Genomic DNA, 21,247 nt, shown 5'->3' on the forward strand with positions numbered 1-21,247 from the left:
TGAATTTATTGCCATTGTATTGCCTGTAAGGTGACTGTTACTGTATATTGTCTCTGTCCCTTTCTGATCTACCACTTGTAGGTTCTCTCTTTGCTTAGAGGACCCCTTTCAATATTTCCTGTAGAGCTGGTTTGGTGTTTGCAAATTCTTTCAGTTTTTGTTTGTCCTGGAAACTTTGAATCTCTCCTTCTATTTTCAATGATAGCCTAGCTGGATATAGTATTCTTGGCTGCATGTTTTTCTCGTTTAGTGCTCTGAAAATATCATGCCAGCTCTTTCTGGCCTGCCAGGTCTCTGTGGATAAGTCTGCTGCCAATCTAATATTTTTACCATTGTATGTTACAGACTTCTTTTCCCGGGCTGCTTTCAGGATTTTCTCTTTGTCACTAAAACTTGTGAATTTTACTGTTAGGTGGCGGGGTGTAGACCTATTCTTATTGATTTTGAGGGGCGTTCTCTGAACCTCCTGAATTTTGATGCTCGTTCCCTTTGCCATATTGGGGAAATTCTCTCCAATAATTCTCTCCAGTATACATTCTGCTCCCCTCTCTCTTTCTTCTTTTTCTGGAATCCCAATTATTCTAATGTTGTTTCATCTTATGGTGTCACTTATCTCTCAAATTCTCCCCTCGTGGTCCAGTAGCTGTTTGTTCCTCTTTTGCTCAGCCTCTTTATTCTCTGTCATTTGGTCTTCTATATCGCTAATTCTTTCTTCTGCCTCATTTATCCTAGCAGTGAGAGCCTCCATTTTTGATTGCACCTCATTAATAGCTTTTTTGATTTCAACTTGGTTAGATTTTAGTTCTTTTATTTCTCCAGAAAGGGCTTTTATATCTCCCGAGAGGGTTTCTCTAATATCTTCCATGCCTTTTTCGAGCCCAGCTAGAACCTATTCTGAACTCTAGATCTGACATATTACCAATGTCTGTATTGATTAGGTCCCTAGCCTTCAGTACTGCCTCTTGTTCTTTTTTTTGTGGTGAATTTTTCCGCCTTGTCATTTTGTCCAGATAAGAGTATATGAAGGAGCAAGTAAAATACTAAAAGGGTGGCAATAACCCCAGGAAAATATGCTTTAACCAAATCAGAAGAGATCCCAAATCGTGAGGGGGGATAAAGGGGATTAAAAAGAGATTCAAAAAGAAAGAAAGAAAAAGAAAAAGAAAAGAAAAGAAAAGAATTTTACAAAGAAAACGAATAAAGAAAAGTATAAAAAATATATAGAGAGATATTAGATAAACTAGTTAAAAAACGTTAAAAAAGGGTAAAAGTTAAAAAAAATTTTATCAGAAGAAGAGAAAAAAATGAAAAAGAAAAAAATTAAACTAACTGCAAGACTAAAAAATCACAGGGAGAAAGCCATGAGTTCTGTGCTCTGCTTTCTCCTCCTCTGGAATTCTGCTGCTCTCCTTGGTATTGAAACCGCACTCTTTGGTAGGTGAACTTTGTCTTGGCTGGATTTCTTGTTGATCTTCTGGCGGAGGGGCCTGTTGTAGTGATTCTCAAGTGTCTTTGCCCCAGGCAGAAATGCACCGCCCTTACCAGGGGCTGGGCTGAGTAAACTGCTCGGGTTTGCTTTCTGGAGCTTTTGATCCCTGAGCGCTTTCTGTAGAGTTCCAGAGGAGGGGAATACAAATGGCGGCCTCCTGGTCTCCGGCCCAGGTGAGCCGAGAGCCCGGGGCCCCACTCCTCAGTGCGCCCTCAGAGAACAGCGCCCAGTAACTCCCATCTGCCTGACCTCCGGTCGCGCTCCGAGCTCACGGAGCCTGCGGCTGGTTCAAGGTAACCCTGAGCTGTGATCTTACTGTCAGCTCTGTCTCTGTAGCCAGCTTTCCGGTTCCAATACTCGCAAGCTCTGCAACACTCAGACACCCCCGATTCTTCTGTGACCCTGTGGGACCTGAGGCCACGCTGACTCCGTGTGGGCTTCACCCCGGTTTAGCCTCTGGAGTGATGTCCGTCAGCAGAACAGACATTTTTTTTTCTTTTTTTTTAAAGATTATTTGTTTATTTGACAGAGAGAGATGACAAGTAGGCAGAGAGGCAGGTAGAGAGAGAGGGGAGAAAGCAGGCTCCCTGCTGAGCAGAGAGCCCGATGTGGGGCTCGATCCGAGGACCCTGGGTTCATGACCTGAGACGAAGGCAGTGGCCTAACCCAGTGAGCCACCCAGGCGCCCCGGAACAGACCTTTAAAAGTCCTGATTTTGTGCTCCTTTGCTCTGCCGCTTGCTGGGAGCCGGCCCCTCCCCCCGGGGTCTATCTTCCTGTCCTTTGGATTCACTTCTCCGCCAGGCCTATCTTTCAGAAAGTGGTTGTTTTTCTCTTTCTAGAATTGCTGTTCTTCTTCTCTTCAATCTGCTGATGGATTTGCAGGTGTTTGCAATCTTTAGATAAGCTATCTAGCTGATCTCCTGCTAGCTGAAGTAGTCTCAGCCTGCTACTTCTCCGCCATCTTGACTCCTCCCTTGTATGTGCAATCTTGAGTCAGAACCTGTACTGTTGAATTTTGAGAGCCCTTCATATATTCTAGATACTAGTCATCTGTTGGATATGTGGTTTGAAAATATTTTCTCCAAATCTCTTAGCCATCTCCTCAGCCTTTTTACATGGTCTTCTACAAAACCAAAGTTTTTAATTTTGATGAGGTCCCAGTTAATGAGTTCTTCCTTTCATGGATCATGTTTTAGTCCTAAATCTAAGATTTACTCACCTAAATCAAAATCCTAAATATTTCTCACACTTTATTTATTTATTTTTATTTTTTTCCCTCCCATTTAAAAAAAAAATTTCTATTGCTTTACATTTTACATTTAAGTGTGTAATCTCTTTTAATTTTTGTTATGGTATGAAGTTTAGGTTAGGGGGTTTTTTTTTTGTTTGTTTTCTCTGTTTGTTGGTTTGTTTTCCTATGAGGGTACAATTGCCCCAGCACAGTTTTTTGAAAGGTAGATTTATTCTTTAAAGTTTATTCTGGCTGTTGTGTGCAGAATGGATTATAGTCAGGGGTCTGTATAGGAATGGAGTGACCAATTAAGAAATTTTTCATTTACTTAAGAGATAAGGCTGAATTGGACTAGCATGATGGAAGTAAAGATAAATGAAAATAGATTCAGAGTATTTGGAGCTATAGAGTGAATAGCACTTGCTGATGAAATGGGAGAAGAAATGAGAGAAAATTTAAAAATGACTAAGTACCATGAAAAACGGGATATATATGGTGGTTATAATATTAGAAGAGACTGAAGGAAGAAGAAAGAATGGTTTGTTTTGCTCATGTTGTGTTTAAAATACCAATTAGATAGCTGAGTGAGAATCTCTAGTAGAGTGTTGGAATAATGATCTTAGAAGTCAAAGGCAAGAACAGGGCTAAAAATACACATATTTGAAGTCATCAGCATGGATGTTATTGTTTAGAAAGAAAGTCTAAACAGTGAAAAATTTGCATCATTGTCATGGATCGAGAAATTGAATCTCCTATAAAATTCACATATAGAGTTCCTAAAAGTAATTAGGTTGTCATAATTACTAATCTAACTTAGAAAATCTCCAATTCTATGTATTTATACTGGGTATTAATCTTTGAATAAATATTTAATATATTTTATTGAATACCCTTATATTTCTTATATTTTTATATTATATCCTTATATTATATTATATTATACCCTTATATACCCATATACTATATTATATTTTTAAAATATTTTATTGAATACCCTTAATGATTTAAATGAAATGACAGCTCTTTGAAAGTTAAAATCTTATATGTGCTTCATTGCACCTACAAAATCAGAATCCAGTAATGTAAAAGGACTTAGCCTGTCTTGAGTGATAGTTTATCTTTTAAAGATAGCCTCCATAAAATAAACAATATACTGACATAAATTACCATTGTCCAAACATTATAAATTTTCAACCTTAACAACTGATTCTAAGTGAAGGCAACCTTCACAATTACAATTGATCTTTACTTTTTATGTGAATCAAAGGAATCTTGAGTGACTGGATTAGTTCTGGATGTAATAAAAATACTTGCGGCCGTTTTTGAGTGGATCAAAGTTTGTCTCTAGGAATTCTTAGAGATATTGGTGGATTCCTTTAAACTGAAAGAAAAGTTTGTTCAAGAATGACTGAGAAATTAAAAATGGGGTAGGAAAATTTACCTAAAAATACTGGCAGAACTACACAGAGAACTCTACAATGAGCTCCAAATTACTTAAAAAACAAATGTGCAAAAGATGAGAGTACTTTAAGAATATATTTGTATAAATCTATTCTAGATATATATAATCTGCTTGTATAAATATTAAGTCAAGAACTGAGACATGTGGAAAATACTTATAAAACTAAACAGGATCTTTAATTTCTCTAAAAACCCAAATCTCTGTTTTGGCTCGCTGCTTACATGTTAAATGGTGATGGAGAGAGATTTGCAAAATAAAATAGAAAATTTGGAGTCTTGGGAGATTTAGATTTGATATTTAGTGATTTACTTACTGGCTTTATAGCCCTCAGATAGTTACTTATATATATCTGAATCAATGTCTCTGTAAACTTAGTGATTATATATATTCCCACATGACTCCAGTAAATAGCAAATGAAGTTAAATAAATCAAAGGTACAATATTACAGTAGGTATGTTTTAAAATACCATATATCTCTTTAATTTCTGTTGTAGGTCTGTCTGCTCTCCCAAAAGAAATAATCTCTATTGTAGAGGAATAATTGGAACATTAGGAATAAGGCCTCAGGCATATATGAGGGTAGAGATTGTTTTAATGGATTAATAACTCTATTTGACATGGACTGTCTTTCAAAACTACTGAAAGAATTCCTAGATTACAGTGCCAAACCCTTGAAGGGTAATCATTGACTCATCATGGATAATGTGGAAGCACTGGAAGACCAGGGATAGTAAATGTAGTTTTGATTTCCAAAGATTGAAAGAATAATAATGGATGGATAATGGCACAAAGAGTAGGTGTATCCTATTCTAAGTTACAAAATAATTTCAAGTTACATAGATTTTCTTTGACAATAGTATTAGCGTAGCTACAGTGAAACATGACTAAGGTACATATATATATTTTTTAAAGACACATAAACCTCCATACGGTACTTTGTTCTTATTTGATGTAAATTTTGCCTCCCAGTAATAAGACATTTGCTTAGGAATATTAAACTGGATGAGGAAAAACCTCAGCTTATGATAGTATCCCATGTGCTAGCCTAGTTTTGTGAATATTCAAATAAGACATGTGGTCAGGAGTAGAGAATATATGATGACTCACCAGGGGCAGGGAGGGGGGCGCAGGGGATGTTGAATATTTGCCCATATTTTCTTTTACTTTTTATAGTCCACAGGAGATATTACCGGCATAAACAAATAGTGTTGATCTACATGGAAAGTTCTCCATGAAAATATGGCCTTCAACCCTAGCCTTATTTGTACAGCACTCAAATCAACTGACCTCGAAATTATATGCATCTCTACATATAACCCATATGATTTATAGTGTTTTCCTAAACACAACTAAAGGACTGATAACAGTCCTGACTGATAACAAGTCAGTGCTTAGGAGCCACAGACTTCGTAGCCAGATAGACATCCAGGATTTGAATCCCGTTCTACCAGTTACTAGCTATGTGATCTGTGCAAACTACTTAACCTCTGCTGCTTTAATTTCTCATCAGCAAAATGCAGACAATAATATACCTACTTCATGAAGTGACTGTGAGCAATAAATGAGCGAAAATTTGTAGAAGAAATTTGTAGAAGTCTTAAAACCACATATGACATGTGGGCCCTTCCTAATAAATGTTTGCACATACTTAAATTAAACTGTTGTTTAAATTTTATCTTTAAATTGAGACCGCTAACTGACATAAAGATGGCCTTTGGAAGAAAAATAATCATTTCTAATTAGGAATAAGAAAATAAAATATAATGTGACTCAGTCCTTAGAATAGCATAAGAATGCCATACACCTACCATATTTATTTAAATCTATAAATGTTAAAAACATGACATGCTTCTAGTAGTTATAATATGAAAACCTTGTAAGAACCATAGCATATGACCTTGTTTTAATTAAAAATATAGTGTATATACCTCTCATTGATAGAAGATGTTATACAGATTTCACTAAGATCGTCAAGTGCCATGTGTCTTCCCTGGCACATTCTCATAATGACAATATTAAAACACATTTGCCTAGCATTTTTAACTTTGCAGAGAATTAACCAACCTCTCACTTAATCTTCACAATGTCTCTGGATAGCAGAGAAAACAAGATATTTTACTTATCTTTCACAGATAAGAAAATTGAGGCCTGAAGAAGTTAAGTTATCTGCTTGCCTAGGGTCACAATTTATCAGTTTATGGCCCAGATTCCCTTAAAAAAAAAAAAAAAAAAAAAGCCTAAATCACTAATTGAAAATCTCTGTCAGTTTTACTCTTTGCATTTTTTTGAAACCAAAACAGAAGGCAGTACCTCTTTCATGATGGAGAAACTGTTTACAGTTACGCAAAGTAGACACGGCACAATTCCTAGGGACTGACATCTCCATAATGATATATGTAATGGTACTCACTGTATTTGTACAGTGCCCAACCTGTATGACCACATGAGAGCAACTGGTTTCACTGATCCAAAAGCCTGAGTCAGAAGCAGCAGGCAAGAGTTGAATTGACATTCTGGTTTTAATTTTCATTGTGTGGTTTCACAAAAAAGAAAGAAAAAATAAATAAAATCAAACAAAAGTAACTTTAAGAGAAAATCTGTCACTCAGGTTGGATTTTTCTCTTACTTGAAATTCACCCTATCTATATTCAATTGAATAGAATGACATTTGATTGAACTGACTGGGGGACAAAAAGTGACAAGATATATCCGGATTCGGCCTTTCAAATTCGGTTTATTGTTTAGTGCAGCAACCCCTGAAATTAAATGAACACATATAGGAGATTCATCATAAGCTATCTGCAGAATCCTGTTATAGGAAGACGGTGCTATCACAAAGTCTTCCCACAGTTAAACCCCCAGGATGGACTCATTCTGCAAAATACAACACTACATTGAATTAAGCGTGAAAGTTTTCTTTCTTTTTCTTTTTCTACTTAAATAAGAAATCTTGTAATTGGATTTCAAATGCTCCTTGTGAAGTAATTATCTATAATCCATTCTCAAGTATTCTTTTTCAGTAAACCTGTAAGAGATGCTAAGCGATATCCCATATTTTCCCTTTCACAACTGCCACAAGGTTCTCGTCCAAACTGTTCTGATAATGAGTCTTTTGAATGAGAAGAGGGACCATTTTAACTTTTTAAAAACTAAATAGGAGTCATAAGACAAGAAGGTAAGCCAGAGGTGAAATGAGGAAGGGTCCAATGAGTTTCACATAATATCATGAAGAGTGCTACCAGAAATAATTAAAGCAATAAAAATATTTAAGCTGCGATTAGTGTTTAGAGATGCTGGCAATATGCATCATTAGGTCATTATGAAACAATATAAAATTTTAGAAATCCTAAAATCATCTTGATAAAAGTTTAGCATAAAAGAAATTCACAAAAAGAGCACTGAAGGTGAAAATAAACGGTGACCAGTGTTGGTGACAATTTTAGTAAAACATTTGAAATGACTGACAATGAAATAGCAACAGATTGTATACTCTAGAGCAAATAACTCTTAAATTGTAATTTGAGTGTGTTTCTTATGTCTTCAAACTAAAAAAAGAGGAAGTGCTTTCCATGGGAACTCACCAGCGAAGCTGACAACCATGGCTAGGTAATATCTTTCTGACATTTAGCAGCAGGGAAATCATCAGGAACCATTTAATCCCTCAGATTGTTTAGCTGTGACATTTTTGATGCATAGTACAAGAGATCTAACTATCAGCCAGAAAACAAAAAGAATTAACGTGACATTTGCACTACAAATCACTATCATGCTCCATTTGCCAGAATCTTTCCTAACAGCTGATACTCAGCATTTTGAATAAGGAACAAGTTAGTCAATCAACAAGAAGCAAACTCAGTTATTACTAAATGGACCTATGTAGTTACATTAAATCATGCAATGATTCACTTAATAAGCAATGTCTTGATCTCCTGCTGCATCCCAGGCACTGTTACACAGTAAGATTATCAAGAGGAAAAGACAAGGATCACAGGAGTTAGCCAGACAGCAAACAAAGAAACTGTAGCAGAAAGCAATGGGAGCATGCAGAAAAGGCACTTAACATCTGCTTTGGGGGTCAGGGAGGCTTGGTGGAGTGACACACTGTAAAGGAAAGCTCGATAGTATTTTTTTTTCTGTCTGATATGAAAATAATTTCACCAAAAAAAAAAAAGAGGATTTTAAAATGGGTTACAGATAATTACCTCACAAGCACTATAGAAAAAATCTAGGTAAAATATTTTCAATACAAATTATGAAATATAAACAGGGGGAAAAAACAGAAAAAACTAAGATTAAATATTTAATACAAACTACCCTTTATAGATTCCTGAATTAAGTCCTTGTTGGGAATCTAGTTCTAGGAAGACTGTAAGACTGTTTAAAACTGTTTTACCAATATTAATCTTCTGATAGCATCTCAAAATTTATTCACTTAATTTTATGATGGAAATATTAGTTATCAACAGAATTGGAGAATTTAAACGTACATATATGAGAAAGAGCTAACTGGAAATGGCTTGGAGGGGGATGGAGAAAGTCCAGCTTCAGAGGCAAAATGAGTATTTGTAGGAACAGATGGGTTCGAAGAAGTACATACAAGAACATGGGTGTGACAACATTAGTTGTATAAGTATAGGGGAGGGGGATAAGAAGTAGGCAGGAGCCAGTTAATGGGATGCCATTTATGATTGATAGAGTATAGATTTCATATCAGGACAGTGGAGAGCCCTTGAAGAATTTAAAGTCGATGTGTATCAAAATCACATTAGGTTGGAAAAGATTACGCAGAGGAGCAAGCAAAGTTGGCATTGAAAACTAGCATGAAGCCACTAGTGGTGATCGAACAAATGGCCCCAGTTCTTCATCTTTTCCTGCATCTAGCCTTGCACTGTGACTTTGCAGCAACCTTCACTAAGTGGTGGAGTCTTCTTCTCCACCCCAAAATACGAGCTACCTTTATGACTTGATTTGGACAATAGAATATAGCCAAAGTGAGTATCCCAGTCCTGAGCCTTTCCCTGTCTAACTTTATCATCTAAAAACCTTGCTTTCTTTGCCATGAGAACAGGTCAAGCTAAGCTGGTAAAAGGTGAGACACCACTTGGAAGTAGTCCAGTTACTCCAGCTAAGATAATGGTAGGTTAGGTACATACAGCAAGATACCCCCAAAACATGTGAGAATCTAGACAAACAGCACTGTCTGTCCATCCACAGCTCCCAGCAGTCAGGAGTGTGAGCCCAGCCAAGACCAGCAGAATCTCCCAGCTGACCCATAGACTTGGGAGTAATAATTGAGAGGTATTGTTTTATGCTGTCCAGTTTAGAGTTGTATATTACACAGCAGTGGATAACTGATGCGTCACTCTCACAGATTGCCCTTTGATGCATGACAGTGGGACACAATAAAAGGAAATTTCACTTCCAATTAAGAATCAAAGGTAAACCTTAAAAAAAAGGAATGAAAGGTAAACCTTTAATACAGAATACAATCTATTTGTTAGTCTTTTTTTTTGGAAAATACTCAGGTATTGTTGAGGTTTCCAATTATTAATACATGTCTATCCCCATCAAAACAATAGACTTCTAAAGTATTGTATCTCTGTGCTCTTCATTTTCCCATTTTGCATTCAGCTGTTCCTCTCTCCAGTGCTGCTATGTAACCTCAGTGCCTCACAGAATCTATCTGCGGATTCTTAAAATAAGTGGTTTCAAAATCTGTTTATTACCCCTCCCAAGGAGGGAAGGGGATATCATTTGAAAAAGAAGGTAAAGCTTACTACATTTGACACTTGAACAATGCAGGGGTTAGAGACACCAACCTCATCTGCAGTCAAAAATCAATATATAACTTTTTTTTTTAAATTGAAGTATAGTTGGCATATTATTACATTAGGGTCAGGTGAAAAACAGTGATTCAGTGACTCTGAACATTATGTTATGTTCACAGTTGTAGCTACCATCTGTCACCATGCAACACTGCTGTAACACCACTGACTCTTTCCTTATGCTGTACCTTTCACCCTTGTGACTTAAACATTCTAAAAATGGAAGCCTATACCTCCCATCCCCTCTCCCCTCGGCAGTCTCTAGGTTGTTGTCTATGTTTATGGGTCAGTTTCTGCTTTTGTTTGTTTTCATGTTTTAGAATCCAAATGTAGGTGAAATCATATGGCATTTGTCTTTTTCTGTCTGACTTCTTTCACATAGCATAATATCCTCTAAGTCATTCATGTTGTTGCAAATGGCAAGATCTTTTTTTTCTTAACTAACGTATAATGTATTATTCAAATGGAAAGGTCTTATTCTTTCTTTTGGCTAAGCAGTATTCCAATGTGTGTGTGTGTGTGTGTGTGTGTGTATTTATATATATTTTTATACCACATCTTCATCCATTCATCTTTCAACAGACACTTAAATTGCTTCCATATCTTAGCTGTTGTAAATAATACTTCAGTAAACACTGGGGTGCATATATCTTTTCAAATTAGTGTTTCTGTTTCCTTGGGTAAATAGCCAGTGGCGGAATTGCTGGATAATATGGTAATTCTATTTTTAAGTTTTAAGGAACACCCATACTGTTTTCCTCAGTGGCTGCACTAATTTACGTCAAACCAGCAATGTACATAGACTTCTTTACATTCTTGCCAACACTTGTTGTTTCTTACTTTTGGGGTACTAGCCATTCCAACTGGTATAGAATACTATTTCATTGTTGTTTTGATTTGCATTTCCCTGATGATTAGTGATGTTGAGCATCTTTTCATATGTCTGTTGACAATCTGTATGTCAGCTTTGGAAAATGTCCATTCAGTTCCTCTGCCCATTTTTTAATCAGATTATTGGTGTTTTGGATGTTTAGTTATAGAAATTCTTTATATATTTTGGATATAACTCCTATCAGATAAATCACTTGAAAATATCGTCTCCCATTAAATTGATTGCCTTTTTGTTTTATTGGTGGTTTCCTTTGCTATGCAAATTATTTTAGTATAGGCCAGTAGTTGTTATTTCATTTATTTATTTGAAAGAAAGAGAGCATGAGTTGCGGGGGAGAGGCAGAAGGAGCAGGAGAAGTAGACTCCTCACTGAGGCTTGATCCCAGGACCTTGAGATCATTACCTGAGCCAAAGACTGACATTTAACCGACTGAGCCAGCCAGGTGCCTGCCTGTGTTTTCTTTTAGGAGTTTATGGTTTCAGGTCTCACATTTAGGTCTTAAATCCATTTTGAGTTTATTTTTGCATATGGTATAAGAAATTACTGCAGTTTTATTCTTTTGCATGTAGCTGTCAGGTTTTCTCAGCACCATTTTTTGGAGAGATTGTCTTTTCCCCATTGTATATTCTTGCCTCCTTTATCATTTATTAGTTAACCATATAAGCATGGGTTTATTTCTGAATTCTCTATTCTGTTCTATTGATTTATGTATCTGTTTTTGTATGAATACCATACTGCTTTGATTATTGTAGCTTTGTAGTATATCTTAAAATTTGGGATTGTGATACATCCAGCTTTGTTTTTCTTTCTCAGAATAGCTTTGGCTCTTTGAAGTCTTCTGGTTCCGTACAAAGTTTAGTATTACTTGTTTTAGTTCTATGAGAAATGCTGTTATTTTGTTATTTTGATGGAGAGTGCTTTGAATCTGTAGATTGCTTTGGGTAGTATGGACATTTTAACAGTTATCAATTCATCCAATGCATGAACATGTTAGATCTTTGCATTTATTTGTGTTGCTTTCAGGGTTGTTGTTTTGTTTTGTTTTTTCCATCGGTGTTTTACTGTTTTTAGAGTATGACTATTGTACCTCCTTGGTTGATTCTTAGGTATTTTATTTTTTCTGTGCAATTGTAAATGGAATTTCTTCTTGATTTCTTTTTCTGGTACTTTGTTATTAATGTACAGAAATGCAACAAATTTATGTATATTAATTTTGTATCCTGCAAATTTATGAAATTCCTTATTACTTCCAATAGTTTCTTGATAGAGTCTTAAGAGTTTTCTCTGTACAGTATCATGTCATCTCTAAGTAATGACAGTTGTATTTTTACCTTACCAACTAGGATATCTTATATATTTTTTTCTTGTCTAATTGCTATGGCTAGGATTTCCAATACTATATTGAATAAAAGTGATGAGGGTGGACATTCTTGTCTTGCACCTGATCTAAGAGGAAAACCTCTTAGGTTTTCACACTGAGTATGATGTTATCTGTGAGTATGTCATATATGGCCTGTATTATGTTGAGGTATGTTCCCTCTAAACCCACTTCATTCAAAGTTTTTATCATGAATGGATGTTGAATTTTTCAGACATTTTTTCTACATCTCTTGAGATAATCATGTGATTTTTATCCTTCATTTTGTTAATGTGGTGTATCACATTGATCTACAAATTTTTTTGACCTTATCGTTATTTTTAATGTCCAACTTTTATAATACAAGGGCCAGAACTTTCTCCCCATCTCAAGTTTATAAATTTTCAATTGACTTTGAGGCCAATAGGGATACTTCTTGTCTAATTTGGATTCTGGGAAGACTTCATTCAGGTCCTCAATGGTCACCTGATCAAATAGAATTATGTTCCTCATCCTCTCCAGCTTTTTTTCATATTCCTCAATCCTGGTCTTTGAGAGACAAAAACTCAGCACAACTTTTTACATCTTCTTTTTCTTCAGCATCCACCTAAACAGTACATTTATCCTCTGGCACAGGAAACTTCAGGGCATTAAACTTCTCAAAGTCATCTACCAAGCCATTCTTTACCACATTGACCTTGTAGTGAGCCTGGGTGGTTTCTCAGGGAGAGTAGCCAACCTGGAGGTAAGTGTCTCATTCCAGGATTTCGGGGAGTTAGCAATGGCTTCTGGTTTTTGGGGTATGATCCCCACAAAAGCTACCCAGTTGGTGGTTCTTAGAGCAAGTTTTCACCCAGTGATCTTGAGATCCTTTATTGACCCCGGCAGCCCAGAGCCCACTGCCTGATTTGCAAATATTCAACCATTTTTGCACTCCCAGAATAAATCCCACTTGATTGTGGTGAAGTCTTTTTAATGCATTGTCAAATTTGGTTCGCTAATACTTTGTTGAGGACTTTCACATCATGGTCATCAGGGATATTGGACTGTACTTCTTTCTTTTCTTTTTTTCTTTCTTTTTTTTTGGTACAGTTTTTTTTTTTAAGATTTTATTTATTTATTTGACAGAAAGAGATCACAAGTAGGTAGAGAGGCAGGCAGAGAGAGAGGAGGAAGAAGATTCGCTGCTGAGCAGAAAGCCTGATGTGAGGTTCGATCCCAGGACCCTGAGACTATGACCTGAGCCGAAGGCAGAGGCTTTAACCCACTGAGCCACCCAGGCACCCTTTTGGTACAGTTTTTATCTGGTTTTGATATCAGGGTAATTCTGAATGCATAGAATGTGTTTGGAACCTATCCTTCCTCCTTTATGTTTTGGAATAGTTTGAGAAGAATTGGTATTAATTTTTTTTTTCAAATGTTCAATAGAATTCATGTGTGATGCCATCTTGTCTCAGTCTTCTATTTGTTAAGATCTTGTTGATTATCAATGCATTTTTTGTTAGTAATTAGTCTGTTCAAATTTTCTATTTCTTCTGATTTTAGTTTTGGAAGGTTGCATGTTTCTATCAATTTCTTCTAGGTTCTCGAGTTATTTGCCATACAATTTTTCATAGTAGTCTCATATTTCTTTGTGTCTCTGTGGTATCATCTCTTATTTTCCCTATTTCTTTTTTTAAAATTTATTTTTTATTTATTTTCAGCATAACAGTATTCATTATTTTTGCACCACACCCAGTGCTCCATGCAATCTGTGCCCTCCATAATACCCACCACCTGGTATCCCAACCTCCCACCCCCCCACCACTTCAAACCCCTCAGATTGTTTTTCAGAGTCCATAGTCTCTCATGGTTCATTTCTGATTTTACTTATTTGGTTCCTCTCTCTGTTCTTGATGAGACTGACTGAAGACTGATCATTTTTATCTTTTCATAGAACCAGCTCTTGGTTTCATTGATCTTTTCTCATGTGTTTTTGCCTCTATCTTTATTTTCATTCTGATCTTTATTATTTCCTTCCTTTTACTTCCTTTGAGCCTTGTTTGTTCTTGTTCAAACAAGAGGTTTGAGGTTAAATTGTGTGAGGTTGAATTGTTTATCCGAGATTTTTCTCATTTCTTGAGGTAGGCTATAAATTTCCCTCTTAGAATTGCTTTTGCTGTTTCTCAAAATTTTGTACCATTGTTTCATTTTCATTTGTCTCACATTCTTTTTTTACTTCCTCTTTGAGTTTTTCATTGACCCATTGGTTGTTTAGTAGCATATTGTTTAGCCTTTATGTGATAGTGTTTTATCCAGTTTTTTTCCATGTAATTGTTTCATACAGTTGCAGTTGGGAAAGACACTTGATATTATTTCAGTCTTCTTAAATATACAGAGATTGGTTTGTGGCCTAAGGTGTACTCTGACCTGGAGAGTGTTCCACATGCACTTGAAAATAATGTGTATGCTGTTGTTGATCAATAGAATGTTCTGTATATATCTTTTACGTATATCTGTTCTAATGTGTCATTCAAAGATTGTTTTCTTATTGATTTTATTGCCTGAATGATGTATCTCTTGCTGTAAGTGGGTTGTGAAGTCCCCTATTATTGTATTATTATCAGTTTTTCCCTTCATGTATGTCAATATTTGCTGTGTGTTTTAAGGTGCTCCTATGTTGGGTACATATTTACAATTGCTACATCCTCTTGCTGTATTGATCCCATTATTATTATATAGTGCCTTTCTTTGTCTCTTGTTACAGTCTTTGTTTTAAAATCCATTTTATCTGATATAAGTATTGCTGCTCTGCCTTTTTTCCTCACTTTCATTTGCACATATAATCTTCTTCTATCTTTTCACTTTCAGTCTGTTCTTGTAGGCAGCATCTAGATGTGTCTTGTTTTTTAATCTATTTTGCCACCCTGTGTCTTCATTGGAACATTTAGACCATTTACATTTTAAGTACTTATTGATATGTATGTATTTATTGCCATTTTATCCATTGTTCCTGGTTGTTTTTGTAGTTCTTTACTCCTTCTCTTGTTCTCTTTCATTGTGATTAATGAGATTCAATAACATGCTTGGCTTTCTTACTCTTTATTTTTTTATGTGTTACAGGTTCCTGGTTTGTGGTTACCATGATATCCTGAGTGTATAGCAATCTGTATTAAGTTAGTAGTCACTTAAGTTCAAACACATTCTAAAACAACTTTATTTTTATCCCCCCACTACATTCTATGTATATGTTGTTGTATTTTACATCTTTTTGTGAGTCCCCTTTCCTTTCATCATTTTCTTCTACTTATGACCTTTTCCACTGATAGAAGTCCCTTTAACAAATTTCTTATAAGGCCAATTTAGGGCTGATAAGATCCTCTAAATTTATTTGTCTGGTAAACTCTTTGTCTCTTCTTCAGTTATGAATTATGTCATTGCTGGGTAGTCTTCCTGATTATTTTTTTTTTAATTTCAGCATTTTGAATGTATCATGCCACTCTTTTCTGACCTTTAAAGTTCCTGCTGAAAATTCAACTATAATTTTATAGAATTTACCTTATATATAAGTAGTCACTTCTCTCTTTCTACTTATAAATTTCTCTATCTTTAATCATTGATATTTCAATTATTATATGTTTTGATGTGGACTTCCTTGGGTGTATCTTGATTGTAACTCTCTGTGCTTCTTAACCTGGATGTCTGTTTCCTTCCTCAGGTTAAGGAGGTTTTTCAGCTATATTTCTTCAAATACATATTTTTTGCCCCTTTCTCTCTCTCTTCCCCTTCTGTGGGACCCCTATAATGCAAATGTTTATTTGCTTGACATTGTCTAAGATATCCCTTCACCTATTCTCATTTTTTAAAATTCTATTTTCTTTTTGCTGTTCAGTCTGGATGTTTTCATTATCCATTCTTGAAGACCACTGATCTTTCCTTAATCTCTAATCTACTATTGATTTCCTCTAGTGTATTTTTCATTTCAGTTACTGCATTTTTCAACTCTTATTGGTTCTTTATTATATTCTCTATCTCTTTGTTGAAGTTCTCACTGAGTTTATCTACTCTTCTCTCCAGTTTGGTGAGCATCTTTATGACCATTGCTTTTTTTTTTTTTTAAGATTTTATTTATTCATTAGAGAGAGAGAGCCTGAGCAAGGTAAGGAGCAGAGAGGGATCAGGCTCTCTGCCGATCAGGGAGACCAATGCAGGACTTGATCCCAGGACTCTGGGATCATGACCTGAGCCAAAGGCAGATGCCCAACTGATTGAGCCACCCAGGCCCCCCACTATGACCATTACCTTGAACTCTTTATCAGACCTATTGCTTATCTCTGTTTCATTTACATGTTTGTTTGTTTATTTTTGAGGTTTTGTCTAGTTCTCTCATTTGGAGCATATCCTTCTGCTCTTCATTTCAATTGACTTTGTTTGTTTCTATGAATTAGGCAGAAAAGATACTTCTCCTAAACTTGAAGGAATAAGCTTGTTATCATCATCATCCTTTATGTAGACTCTGTATGCCTGGTTGCAGACTCAGGGTCCTGAAGCAGTTTGTGCTGGGACCACACTGGTGGGATGGCTGGAGCTGAAGTGGGTATAGGCTGGGAAGTTCCAGAGCTCTCCATGCAGAGGGCACCCTGGTGATATGGCTGAAACTGGACTGGGTGCAAGCCAGGTGTATGGGTGGGGACGGGTGCCCTGGCAGAGTAGCTGGAACTGAGATGGGGCATGGGCCAGGGAGTCCTCAGGTGCTGCACATGGGTGCCCTGGTGGGGCAGCTGGAGCTGAGGCAGGCATGAGCCAGAGATCTTGGAGCACTTTGTGCAGTGGTTGCCCTGGCAAGCTGTTTGGAACCAAAAGGGTGCAGGTCTGGAGTGTTCTGGGATCCTTTGCACCTTTGTCACCTTGGCAAGATATTTGGAGCTTTAGTGAGCACTGCCCATGAGTGTTTGGGTATGCACCACCTTGATGAGAGTGATGGCTGGGGCTTGTGTGGGCTAGGGGCCCAGGATATTGCTCTTGTCCACACTATCATGGTGGAGTAATAATATCAATTCCTGAGCTCACCAGCCCCTCCAACCTGGAGAGAGTTTCAGTAGATTTCCCCTTCCATTTAGGGACTTTGGGACCTGCATTTTGTATATTATAGTTGCTCTTTTAAAACATGCCTTTTTTCTCCCTGTGCCTGAGGGCCTCCAGGGCTGGTATCTACTAGGGGCCTGGGGCTCACTGAGGCATCAGGACAGTTACAGTGCCTGAACCCTGTCATCAAGGACCCACGCTATCAAGGTGGAGTGGAAATGTAAACCATGGCATTTGCCAGCCCCTCTGACCTGAAGTGAGTTCTAGCAATTACCCTGCCACTGGGCAGGGTTCTGAGGCTCGATCCTTTTTATATTCAAGTTGCCCTTTTAAGTCATGGCCCTTTTTGTGAGCCCCAGGGTTAATGAATCTGCTCACATCCATTGGTACTATCCCTCCCCACTTCAGTTTGCAACATTGGGAGTGGGGATTCTCTTTCTTCCCATTTTGTACATGGTCTGTCTTCTGTTGTACAGAAGCTGTTCAGTCAGCTTTCAGCTTTTGCTGTATAAATAGGTGTATATTTGGTGTGTCCATGGAGGAAGTGAGTTCAGGATCTTCCTATGTTACCAATTTGGACCTGAAGTCTCATGTATAACCTTTGACTCTCCCGAAACTTGACTAATAGCTTATTGTTGAACAGCCTTATCAATAACACAAAGAGTCTATAAACACATATTTTATGTTATATATATTATATACTATATTCTTACAATAAAACTAGAGAAAAGTAAATGTTATGAAAAGCATAAGAAAACATATTTGTAGTACTGTATTGTAAAACATCCACGTGTAAATGGACCCCCATAGTACACATGTGTTGTTCAAGGGTCAACTGTACTTACATTTTATTCACTGCTTCTAACACAATTCTTGGCACACAAGAGTACAAAAATATTTGTTAATCAATGGATCTCTCCTTATTCCTTATCTCTAATTAAACTGCTCGCCACTTTCAAATCTAGTTTCTACCCCATCTAGATTTATAAACACCATTCCCTTTTATTTTACTAGCCCTCTGAGTCTTCTTATAGCCCTATCATATACTCCTTCATGGCATGTAAGCTAACACTGTACTATTTACTACGACAGAGGTTAAAATCCTGGCTCTGCCACATACTAATACAAGACAGTGGGGAAACTGTTTAACCTCTCCATGCCCCAGTTTTCTTGTTACAGAATGGTAGTAGCAATGATATACATCTCAAATAAGATTAGATTAAGTTATAAAGGTCTTAGAACTTTTGGCACAGAGTAAGGACTCAAGAGATGCTAGCCTTTTAACCTTGCCTATTTTCATCCAATGATCCAACTATTCATTCACCATTTTTTGTCCAGGCTGCATTACACTAATGGAAAAGTCACATATCTCTACAGATTAAATTCCTTATATTATGACTTTACTGCTTTTTGAGCTCTGAGTATCTAAAAACACCAACATTTGCTTCAAATATTTTCTGTTTGCCTTAATTTTAAACCAAACTCTGTATCTTGTGTACTCAGCAGATAAATCTCCTCTACTTAAAACCTCTGTGTGCTGCCATTCCCTCAGCCCAGAGGCCCCTAGGCATTATTTCCTTTAACCTCTCTTTTAAATTTCTCCCCAGCTTCATCCACTTTTGCTCATTTATCTAATAGCAAAAACATAGGTTGTTCTCACACTAACCCTTCCCTTTGATATTCCCAACCTGTTCCCAGTAAATCCCTTCTTTTATCAATTTCTCCTTCTCTACTTCTTTTGCTCAGCTGTCAACCTTTCTGGTCTCTGTCAAAGAAAATGTATTTTCACTTAGTCTGCCACTGGTTACTCTTTAACCTTCTTTGCAGCCACACAATTTCTGAAAAAAGGTGGTTTAAATGCAGTGCCTCTACATCTTCTCATTCTATTTAGCACAAATACCAGCAGGGCCCCAAAACTTTTTATATCATATATGATATGGTTTTATTATTTTCTATCAACAGTTTTTACACCAATTTCAGGGTGAACAGAACTGACCTCTTTCACAAATAAAGAACTACCATTTAGTAAATACTATGTAGTACATACTGCACTTTGCATATATTAACTCATTGAACCTTCACAACAATCCTGTGAGACAAAGTGTTTTTACTTTATAAATAAGGATATTATGACTTGGTTAATTTCTCTTATTAATCTATTTATAATCTTGGAGTCATTAACTTTCTCTCAGTAGCCCAGGTAGAAGCTGAAACTCACCCATAGGGCTTATCAACCCCTATGATTGCTCTTTGATTTATGGTCTACCACACTAGTGACACTGTTGTGTGGAAGGTCACCAAAGACCTAAGCACCAATTGCTTCTTCACTGTTCACCCCATTAGATTTTCTATGGGATTTGGTTCTGTTTCTCCCTAACACATTATGACTTTCTTTCCGTACCCCTGCTTTCATTTCCTTTTAATTTTCAGTTCTAGGTTCTTAACACACCACTCCCCATCCTCCCTCTCCCTTTGCAGCATAAATAAACACACTCTTTTTTCTCCCATATTTAAAAAAAATGCACTTTTTGGATTCTGCCTCCCCTTCATAAGCACTACTATACTTTTCCTTTACCCCTCAAAGAGAAGTCTGTTTGCTATTTCCACTTGCAAATCTCTTATTCATTGTCCAACCCAACGAAAGCTCAATTCTACAATAAGCCCTTCATTGAAACTGCTCTTTCCAAAATCAACAATAACCTCTAATTACAAATCCAATAAAACCTGTTCATTTCCTATCTGACATGACCTGAATGTTTCATTGGTACTTTAAACTTAGTAGGCTTGAAAAAATGAACTCATTGTCTCTACCTGCCACTATGCTTGCTCTTCCCCGGTTTTTCTGTCATAATTGAGCCTCAGTTAGCCCATATTAGTAAGCCCAGGGCCTTCTGGAGTTCTCTTCCATGCATTCCTCTGATTCATTCAATCATTTCACCCAACTCTTCAGTTCCACCTTGTGCAAAACCCTTCATTAGTGATTCCTAAACCTGAATGCTCATTAGAATCACCTAGGGAGGTTTATTTAAAAAAAAAAAAAAATCTAGTGGTCTAGGATTAAAGGCTGGGCACATGTAAGAGCATATCAGAGAGTAGGGTCAAGCATGGGTAATTGTTAGGATCCTCAAGTAATTTAAATTGCAACTGGCATTGATATCTACTGTTCACATTCTTCTCAGTGTAATAGTCCAAGATCAGGCCTCATTTCCTCTTCCCCAGATTATTTTAGTCCTCTGCTACTTCTCTTCAGGTCCATAATCACATTTTTGCTAAAATCTGTAAAACATAACTATGGACATGCACTGTCCTGTTCACCTAACTTCTAGAATAAAGTTCAAAAATAAAGTTCAGTCACTTTGTGTAACAAGACAAATATTTATGACATAGTGCATCCTATTTAGTAACTTGCAATATATTAAAAACATGAAAAAAATCAGAACGAATATGGAATATTAAGTCTTTTGTGTACCCATTTTCCCATAGGATAGCGCAGTGCCATGCCTAAGTAGAACATTGAAAAAGTACCTCATAAGCTGATTTTTAAAGTATTTTAAAGGTTAAAAGTTTAAACTTCAGCTAACCCCCAAATGTAATCTAGCTGGATATACCTACTAGGAATTTAGTAACTGCTAAATGCCAGTTAATTGTAATGTTTACACTACTTTTTTGTCTCACACAGTGCAAATAAAAACAAGGAGAAATCTGCTATCTTTACTCTTTTTTCAAATTGTTCTATATAAAAAAGAAAAAGAAGAGAAATTCTTACCTTGATAAAAATAGTAATGTGCTACATTCAGTGGGTATGTTCTCTATGTGGGTAGGGGCCCAGTGTGTATGTCTTCTCTGACTTTTCTGTTTCTCCTAGCAGAGTGTCTGCCATCATTCTATTTCTCCCCACTTAAGTAAGTCAAAAGGAGAAAAGGC

At 36.6% G+C, this 21,247-nt stretch overlaps 1 pseudogene; it reads right to left on the reverse strand.

The window, feature by feature from the left end:
• Nucleotides 1-7,187: 7,187 nt before the first annotated feature.
• On the reverse strand, nucleotides 7,188-20,822 carry LOC116593603 (annotated as a pseudogene).
• Between the last annotated feature and the right edge of the window lie 425 nt (nucleotides 20,823-21,247).

This window comes from Mustela erminea, chromosome 6 (genome assembly GCF_009829155.1).
Source record: "Mustela erminea isolate mMusErm1 chromosome 6, mMusErm1.Pri, whole genome shotgun sequence".
Taxonomy (NCBI): Eukaryota; Metazoa; Chordata; class Mammalia; order Carnivora; family Mustelidae; genus Mustela; species Mustela erminea.